The sequence below is a fragment of the Colobus angolensis genome, unplaced genomic scaffold, assembly GCF_000951035.1.
Source record: "Colobus angolensis palliatus isolate OR3802 unplaced genomic scaffold, Cang.pa_1.0 Scaffold328, whole genome shotgun sequence".
Classification (NCBI taxonomy): Eukaryota; Metazoa; Chordata; class Mammalia; order Primates; family Cercopithecidae; genus Colobus; species Colobus angolensis.
The window spans coordinates 1958834-1967761 of NW_012116577.1; the positions used below are offsets into that span (position 1 = coordinate 1958834).

Consider the following 8928-nt stretch of genomic DNA (forward strand, 5'->3'; position numbering starts at 1 on the left):
TTTCCTCCGCGGTTCCGCAGCCGAGCCCCGGCAGGACGCGCTCCTTTGCGTTGTCTGCACTCGCGCCCCTTCCCACCGCAACAGGTCAGGGGAGGGCGGAGGTAACAAGGGCGCCCGACCCGGGACTAGAGAACGGAACGGTCTGGAAGGTGAGCGCAGCGCTGCGCCCCCCAGGGCTGGGGATCGGTCTGCGTGGCCCCCGACGCCGCCGCCGCGGACTTCTCGGAAGCCTAGGCTCTCCCCGCCTCTCTGCCGGCTTCCCAGCAAGCTGACTCAAGTCGCTGGCGTTCCCACTTTTCCGGTGGGAGCCTTCGGGGAGAACGGCCGAGGGCGCAGAGCTCTCACTGCCCTACTTGCGATCCCGCGGCAGGTAGCGCGTAGAAAAACGGGACGGGGACACGGGAAGATACTCATGCGCCTTCCTCACCCCCAGCCCCCAAATCAGACGTTTGCCTGTGCACCCCGCGTTTTGTGGAGAGCTGTCCTGTTGTTGGGACCTGCTCCCTGAGTTGCGTAATGAGTCCCAGAAGTTTCTTGGGGGGAGGGGCGGGGAAAAGCGGGATTCTTCTCTCCTGCACCCCGGGACCCTCCCCTGTGCCTGTTCCGGAGAGAGATGAGGGCTTCCTTTCGCGTCTCACTGAGAGCAGGAGGGAGGCGTGTGTCGGTGGTCCGTAGTCTCCGGGGAGGAGTTGGAGCCACATTCTGAGACTTACTTCTGGGACAGAGGGAGAGGCGTCTTCAGAGTGTAGGACTGGTTAATTTCTCCTGATAATGCTTTTTTCCCTCGGGTGTCCCATCGTCTGTGACCGTCGCACCCCCACTCTCCGACGGTGCGAGCGCCGGAGCCGGGGATTGAGAGGGGAGAGAAGGTGGAGAGTGTGAATCACACGTTACCTTAGTGTGATGGTGGTTACATTAATGGAGCTGCTACGGGCCTGCAGGCGGTTCGATACCGTCCTGATAGTTTTCTCTTCCCGGAGCTTCTCCACCACCAGCACCCGCATATTGTTATGCAAATCATCCCGGGAAGGCACTTGGCTTTGGAGGTGGAGATGTGTCCGAATCTCCTGTGAACCAGTCTCTGTTGGGGGGGGAAGGCCTTGCAGCCAAGTGATTTGTTTTATTTAAGGGCGGAGCGGAGATAATTTTAACCCCCGCTTCGTGCACGTTGTGGGGTGTGACTTACGGGGAAACCAGACTGATTAAAAACCTTCAGTGCAAACCTGTAAATTAAGGCGAAGACCCAGTGTTCCCTAGGACAGTTGCAAAGTGAGAAGAGCTCAGAAACTGAGGCACAGAAACATTAGGTAGGAGTCGGAGAGGCGTGGAGAATTTGGCTTGTGCAAGATTATTTCAGAGCAAGGTCCTGCGGTGTGTGTAGAAGGTAGGTGGCCGTGGGATACTTCTCTCAGACCTGAGTAGTGTCGGCCTCTGGGTGGGGGTAAAAGTCACGAAAAAGACCTTTGGACCCAAGAGTCTAGGTTTATTTCTCTGGGACTGAAGAATACCTAGGCATGGCCCTGTTTCAATGTTTACTTCCTCTGTCTAATGTATTTCCTTAGCTCGCCTTTCATCTTTAGTGGGAAGGATTCCTTGAGTGGATATTCTGGAAGTAGATTCACAGGAGAATGGAAAACTCTGGATGATTTGTCTGCTTTAATTTCAAGGTGTTGTCTCTTGTGGATGTTGGAAAGTATTGTACTTGAATATTTGAAGATAAATATGCAGAAAACCAGTGGTGAGAACTAAAGGAAAACGATCCAAGGGGAGACGAGGAGAGAAAGCAAGAGAATACATAAGTAGTACGTAAAACTAGAGAAACTCATTTGAATTAAGCTATTTTTACGGAGAGAACCAAGGAAATAATTTGGGATAGATTTGGTCACTTTGAGACAAATAGAGATCGAAGAGTGGGACTTTTGGGGAAAATGAGTTTAGATATTGGAGAGTTTTCTTTTTTCAAATATAACTTACAAGGATGATGAGGCTGAAGATGTGGGACTTGCAGGTATGCTGCTGTGAATTCTTTGCTTTTCACCTGCAAGAAAATGAACTGTTAAATATTAATCTGCCTTATTCATTCACTGTAACAATTGAATTTGTGTCTTTGGCTTTTGCTTAACTCTTCAACTTTGCAAAAATATAATTTGAAGAATAACAGTGTGTTAAATTAGCATACAAAGATCATTTAGAGATTGAAACTTTATGACAGAAGTCCAGGCCATTTTAAACATTGCTTTCTCCTACATACATAACAGGCATGCATTTTTTGCCACCAGAATCACTAATCTACTATAGGGTAATGAGACCATGTCAAAACTAGCTGTCTCTTCTGTTTCCTCTCTGGTTTAACTGAATTTCTGAGAGCTGGTTGAGGTGAAAGTTACTTTTTTAATTGACTGAGATACTTGCTTAATTAGATTTTGGATTAAATTTGGAAGAGACTATTCAATTAAAATACATATATATGAGTTACGTCTTTATCAGACACCTCTACAAGTCACTTTATTTATTTTTGAGACAGGTTCTTACTCTGTCACCTAGGCTGGAGTGCAGTGGCACAATCATAGCTCACTGCAACCTTCAACTCCTGGGCTCATGGGATCCTCCCTCCTCAGCCTCCCAAATAGCTGGGATTACAAGCGTGTGTCACCATGCCCGGCTAATTTAAAAAATCTTTTGGTAGAGATGGATTGGGGTGGGGAGGAGGGTCTGCCTGCGTTACCCAGGTGGGTCTTGAACTCCTGGCTCAAGCAGTCCTCCCACTTTTGCCTCCCCAAGTGCTGAGATTACAGGTGGAAGTCACCATGCCTGGCCTACAAGTCACTTTAGCCAGGTGATTGTTTAGTTGAAGTTTCACATTGCCTTGAAAGTTGAAAAGAGGGGTGAAAAAATTGAGCTTAGAAAGGGTAAGCTTGTTTTCAATATTTTTTTGAAAAGCTGATGGAGTTCTATGTTCAACTCTGTAATTTGTGGGCCCAAAGTTCCTTTAACTAATTTTGGGGGAGATTGAGAAAGTATGTTGGAGAGCGTGCAAATTAAGGAACCTCATTGGGGCCGGGCGCAGTGGCTCATGCCTGTAATCCCAGCATTTTGGGAGGCCAAGGCGAGTGGATCACTTGAGGTCAGGGGTTTGAGACCAGCCTGACCAACATGGCAAAACCCTGTCTCTACTGAAAAGACAAAAATTAGCCGGGCATGATGGTGTGCTCCTGTAATTCCACCTACTTGGGAGGCTAAGGCAGGAAAGTCGCTTGAACCCAGGAGGCGGAGGTTGCAGTGAGCCGAGATCATGCCACTGCACTCCAGTCTGGGCCACAGAGCAAGACTCCATCTCAAAAAAAAAAATAAAGTAAAATAAAGGAAAAGGAAAAAAGGAAATGTATTTACCATAAGTATATAGAGTTTCGTAAGTGATGTTTTCCTCATTAAATAATCAATTCAACAATAGTTTCTCTTCCCAAGTGATGTTTACTTGGCAGTTGCTTTCTAGTAGTCTCTTTTTTTTAATACACAGTAGAAGCTTATTTAATATTGTTGATTTGGATCTTAGATTTTAAAATCGATTACATAAACTCTGTAATCCATTTATTAAAATTCTGCCACAGCATGAAAATAAATGTGAAATATGTGGCTGTTTGTAGGTACACATCCGTTATTCCTGATTGTTTATATCTGGGCAACAGATTGTTATAGACTTGACACCATGAGACCCCCAAGGTCATCAGGGTTGCTAATAGGAGTTTCTGTTGTATGCCTTAGGACAGAACTTCAGTAGTATTCCCAAAGGGAAGAAAATCAGCTGATTTTCTTAAATTATCTGGCCCATTTTAAACATGACTAAGGATTTCTTGCTAGAGTGACTTTTTCCTATTAAAAGACTGAGATTATTGTGACAAATAGTGCCTGAAGGAATCAATTACGTCATTAATATAATATCTCATATTCATTCCTAATACCGTGTTAAGTATTGAGTAGCTTCTGTGAGCCAGACAGTATCCTAAGCGTTGGAGAAATTGTGATGGTAACACGATGAAGAAAGAAAATGGGCCTATGCAGATGGAACTTATATTGGCACTTCTCTGTTTACCAACAGCTTTCACATGGCATAATCATTTAAGCCTAATTGTGACTCTGAAATTGGAATTCGTTTTCCACTTTAAAATCAGGAAATTGAGTTGAAGAAGTTAAGTGACTTGACTCTGTGACTCAAAGCCTGGTGCCCTTTCTACTATGGTACACTGTGTTGGCTATGTTGATGTGTGGTTTCCTGTTTTTCAAGAATTACAGCTTGACTCTAAAATATAAATAGTGTTTCTCCTTGGGTAAGTAATTCTTTCTGGTCATTATGGGAATAAAAACAAGTATTTTCATTTAGGATTTTGAACATTTGTGCCTCCAAAGGAAAAAATTATGCAAACCTATTTAACAGACACGTGGTGCTTATTTGCACTAGATAAGAATCCTTACCTTTCTAAAAATTAAATACAGGGCCTTACAGACTAGCTGCCTTAGTGCTTGAAAACTGTTATTCAACCTGTGAAAGCTCAGTTTATAAATTTTTCAGAGCATATCCCTATGTAAATCAGGACATACTCATACCATTTCCTCCTCTCTTATAGATACAGTGAATATGTGCAGTCTGGCAGTAGTTCTCAGACCTATAATGTACTCCTGAAAGGCTTATGAAAACACAGATGTGCTCCTCTTACCCATCCCCCGAGTTTCTGATCCAGCAGGTCTAGGGTAATGCCCAAGAATTTGCATGTGTAACGTGTTCGCGGCTGATATTGATGCTGTTATTTCTGGAACAACACTTTGAGAACCACTGCGGTATAGCGGAGAGTTTAAAAAGGTTTCTGAGTCAGACAGCTTGGGTTTGAATCTTGGATATGCTATCTACTAAGCTGTCAGACCTTAGGCAAATTACTTTTTTCAAGAACTATGAAGGCTGACCGAGCAATGCTGCTTATGCCTGTAATTCTAGCACTTTGGGAGGCAGACGCAAAAGGGTCATTTGAGCCCAGGAAATTTGAGACTAGCCTGGACAACAAAGTGAGACCCCTTCTTTAAACAACAGCAACAACACCTGTGAAGTCTGAGATTTTACTCTTCTCTCAAGCTAACTAACCTGCCACAGTTTCATGGACCCCTGGGTTAGAGAGGAATGAATGACTTTATCACTCATCAAGATAGCTGCAGCCAGAATATCAACATTTTCTTACTCTGGTTTCCTAAGCCCCCATTTTCCAAAGGGTTATGGGAAGAGAGGAAGAGAGCCAAGTGACACATGCAAAAACAGTGGATTGCATTAACAGGAAGGGAATCCTGAGTTTAGGTAATCCTAATCTTGTTTTTGTGTGTGTGAGACAGTGTCTCACTCTGTTGCCCAGCCTGGAGTGCAGTGGTGCAGTCTCGTCTCAGTGCAACCTTAGCCTCCCAGGTTTAAGCAGTTCTCCTGCCTCAGCCACTCGAATAGCTGGGATCACAGGCATGTGTCACCACGCCCACCTAATTTTTGTATTGTTAGTAGAGAGGGGGTTTCACCACGTTGGCCATACTAGTCTTGAACTCCTTACCTCAGATGACCCACCCGCCTCAGCCTCCCAAAGTGCTGGGATTACAGATGTGAGGCGCTGTGCCTGGCCTCCCTAGTCTTTTAGAATTGTCAGTAAGCATATTTGCTCTTCACAGGGAGATTTTATCTTGTTGTTGTTGTTGTTTTTTCCTAATCATTAGAACCCGAGAAGGGAGAGGCTGGGTGGGCATGGTGGCTCATGCCTCTAATCCCAGCACTTTGGAAGGCTAAGGTGGGTGGATCACTTGAGGTCAAGAGTTTGAGACCAGCTTAGCCAACATGGTGAAACCCTGTCTCTACTAAAAATACAAAAATTAGCCAGGTATCGTGGTGGACACCTGTAATCCCAGCTACTAGGGAGGCTGAGGGAGGAGAATTGCTTGAACCGGGCAGCAGAGGTTGCAGTGAGCAGAGATCGAGATTGTGCCACTGCACTCCAACCTGGGTGACAGAACGTGACTCCGTTTCAAAACAAACAAAACCTGTGAAGGGAGAGTTTTATCTTGATTATACTGCATAGTAAACATGCTGCCCTTAGTGCTAGGACACTATCCCTACTTTCCAAGGCTATTCACCATACAAACATCTTTAAAGATAATTTGGAACAGCCAGGTGCAGTGGCTCATGCCTGTAATCGCAGCACTTTGGTAGGATGATGTGGGAGGATTGCATGAGCTCATGAGTTTGAGACTAGCCTGAGCAACACAGTGAGATCTCATCTCCACAAAAATTAAAAAAAAAAAAAAAATAGCCAGATGGACTGGCCACGGTGGCTCACGCCTATAATCCCAGCACTTTGGGAGGCCAAGGTGGGTGGATCATTGAAGTCAGGATTGAGACCAGCCTGGCCAACATGGCGAAACCCTGTCTCTACTAAAAATACAAAAATTAGCCCAGCGTGGTAGCACATGCCTGTAATCCCTGCTACTCAGGAGGCTGAGGCAGGAGAATTGCTTGGGGGTGGAGGTTGCAGTGAGCCAAGATCATGCCATTGCACTCCAGCGTGGACAACAGAGCAAGACTCTGTCTCATAAATAAATAAATAAATAAATAAAATAAAAAATAGCTAGGCATGGTGTTGCATGCCTGTAGTCCCAGCTACTCAGGAGACTGAGGCAGGAGGATTGCTTGAGCCTTGACCTAGGCTGTAGTGAGCTGAGATCCTTCCAGTGTACTCTAGCCTGGGCAACAGAGCAAGACCCTGTCTCAAAAAAGATAATCTGAAACAAAACAAAGACAATTGATGCCTCTGCTTGTAAAAATATGCACAAATACCACAGACCCATGGAGAAATTGTCTCCCAACACCTTTCCAATCCTCCGTTTTTTTCTTCCTTATAAAATGGAGCGAGCAGTATAGCAGTATCTCCTTTATTGACTACTTGAACAGATTAAAGGAACTAAGATCTGGCAAGTTCTTGGAGCAGAGCATAGTAAGTGCTACATAAATGTTTGCTATTATTATTCCTGAAGGAAGAGATTGTGTTCCAGTCTTTTTTTTTTTTTTATGGTAAATATTGTCTCATAAGATGAAGTAATTTGTTTACTTTGAATAAATTGCAAACTTTGAGTTTGTTCCAAGAAACTTTTGTAAGGGTCCAAATTCTGAAATGAGGACAATGCCTTATACGATATTTTGCCAGCCCACAGGAATGAGACAGAGACATTTTCTACCAATATCCATGTGCTTTTCTGTGTTTCCCAGCTTCTTTATGGTTACACAGAATCAGGTGACTCATCTGTCCAGATAAGCAATGAGTCACAGATAAGCAATAAACATTATTTATGTAGCATAAGTTAACTCCATATAGTGGTAAGTACTATGAAAACATAGAAGTGTGGCCAGCACTGCTATTTTTCTCCTCAGTAGCCATTCCTGTTCTTGTTGTCACTAAGAGAACTTTAATTGCTAAGGGACTACATTTGTCCAGTCTTAAGTAATAGATCATGTTTGTTCTCAGCCAGTGATGACAGTTTGTATCTTGATTTACCTGCTTCCTTTAAAGCTAGAAGAGTCCAGGTGACCTAGTTCTGGTTTTTTTGTTAGTCAACATTTTTGGGAAGGATTTTCCTTTTCTGACAAAAATAGACAAATATGTCAGGCAGAGCCGCACCTTCGTCTTCTCCTTCTCTTCATGCCTTGAATGTGAATGAGATATCATTTATAAGCTGTACCATGACAAGCATAAAGACAACATGCTAAATAGGCAGAGCAGAAAAAGTCAGAGTTCCTGATGCCCTCATTGCATAGCTAACAGGATGCCCAGTAACCACCCTCTTCTAGACTTTCTATAGGAGAAACATAAACTTCTATTAATTTAAGCAGTTGTTACTTGCAGCTAAACACATTCCTAACCCATATAGTAAGCATAATGGAGTAGAGAGTACTCTACTCCATTATGGCTAGAGAGAGTCCTTGAGGGACAGCATTGTTACATTAGCTTTGAGAGTCAGTGAAGGCCTCTCTGAGAATGTGTCATTGAGCTGAGTGCCTAATGATCAGAGGGAGCCACAACATGTGGGATGTGTACTTGAGTGTAGGGTAGCTCCAGAACCCTACCGAACAAAACTTCAAAGTGAAGAAGAGATAGTTGGGGAAATTGTGTTCCTTTATGGATTTCTGAGCTTGTGAGGTCCGTATGTATTGAGAACCTAGAGGAACTGTAGATGATCAGATCAGTTTGGGGTTCTGGGAGATTATGATCTCTCCCAGGGGGTAGATCTCTCTACTTGGAGTAGAGTTCTAGAGAATCAGACTAAAACAGCATGTATGACCCATGACTTATCCCTGACACATTGCCTATTACCAAGAGACTGTTATTCCTGGGTAAAAGAGAAGTATAGATGACGAGGGACTAAACAGCTTACAGGCCTCTGGTCTCTGGACAGAGAAATTTTTCTCATATTCTCCTTTGGAAGTTAAATTGTGGCCCTGGGACTGGGGAACTACTTGCTCTGTTTGTCCAGTTGAAAGTTTCCCAGGCTGGGCACAGTTGCTCACACCTGTAATACCAGCATTTTCGGGACCAGCCTGGACAACATGGCAAACTCCTGTCTCTACAAAAATACAAAAATTAGCCAGGTATGGTGGCTCATGCCTGTAATCCCAGCACTCTGGGAGGACAGATCACCTGAGGTCGGGAGTTTGAGACCAGCCTGACCAACATGGAGAAACCCTGTCTCTACTAAAAATACAAAAAATCAGCTGGGCATGATGGTGCATGCCTGTAATCCCAGGTAGTCGAGAGGCTAAGGCAGGAGAATCGCTTGAACCCCGAAGCGGAGGTTGTAGTGAACCAAGATCGTGCCATTGCACTCCAGCCTAGGCAACAAGAGTGAAACTCTGCCTCA

The 8928-nt window shown here is 44.3% G+C and overlaps 1 protein-coding gene across 2 annotated transcripts in view; it reads left to right on the plus strand.

The window, feature by feature from the left end:
- Positions 1 to 8928, plus strand: part of AFF1 (AF4/FMR2 family, member 1) — a 212722-nt gene continuing 203794 nt past the window's right edge. Inside the window, exon 1 of one of the 2 annotated variants that reach the window (XM_011951799.1) lies at positions 1 to 149. The gene's annotated coding sequence lies outside the window, so the exon portion shown is untranslated. The remainder of the gene's footprint in view (positions 150 to 8928) is intronic. The other variant, XM_011951801.1, reaches the window with a different exon arrangement.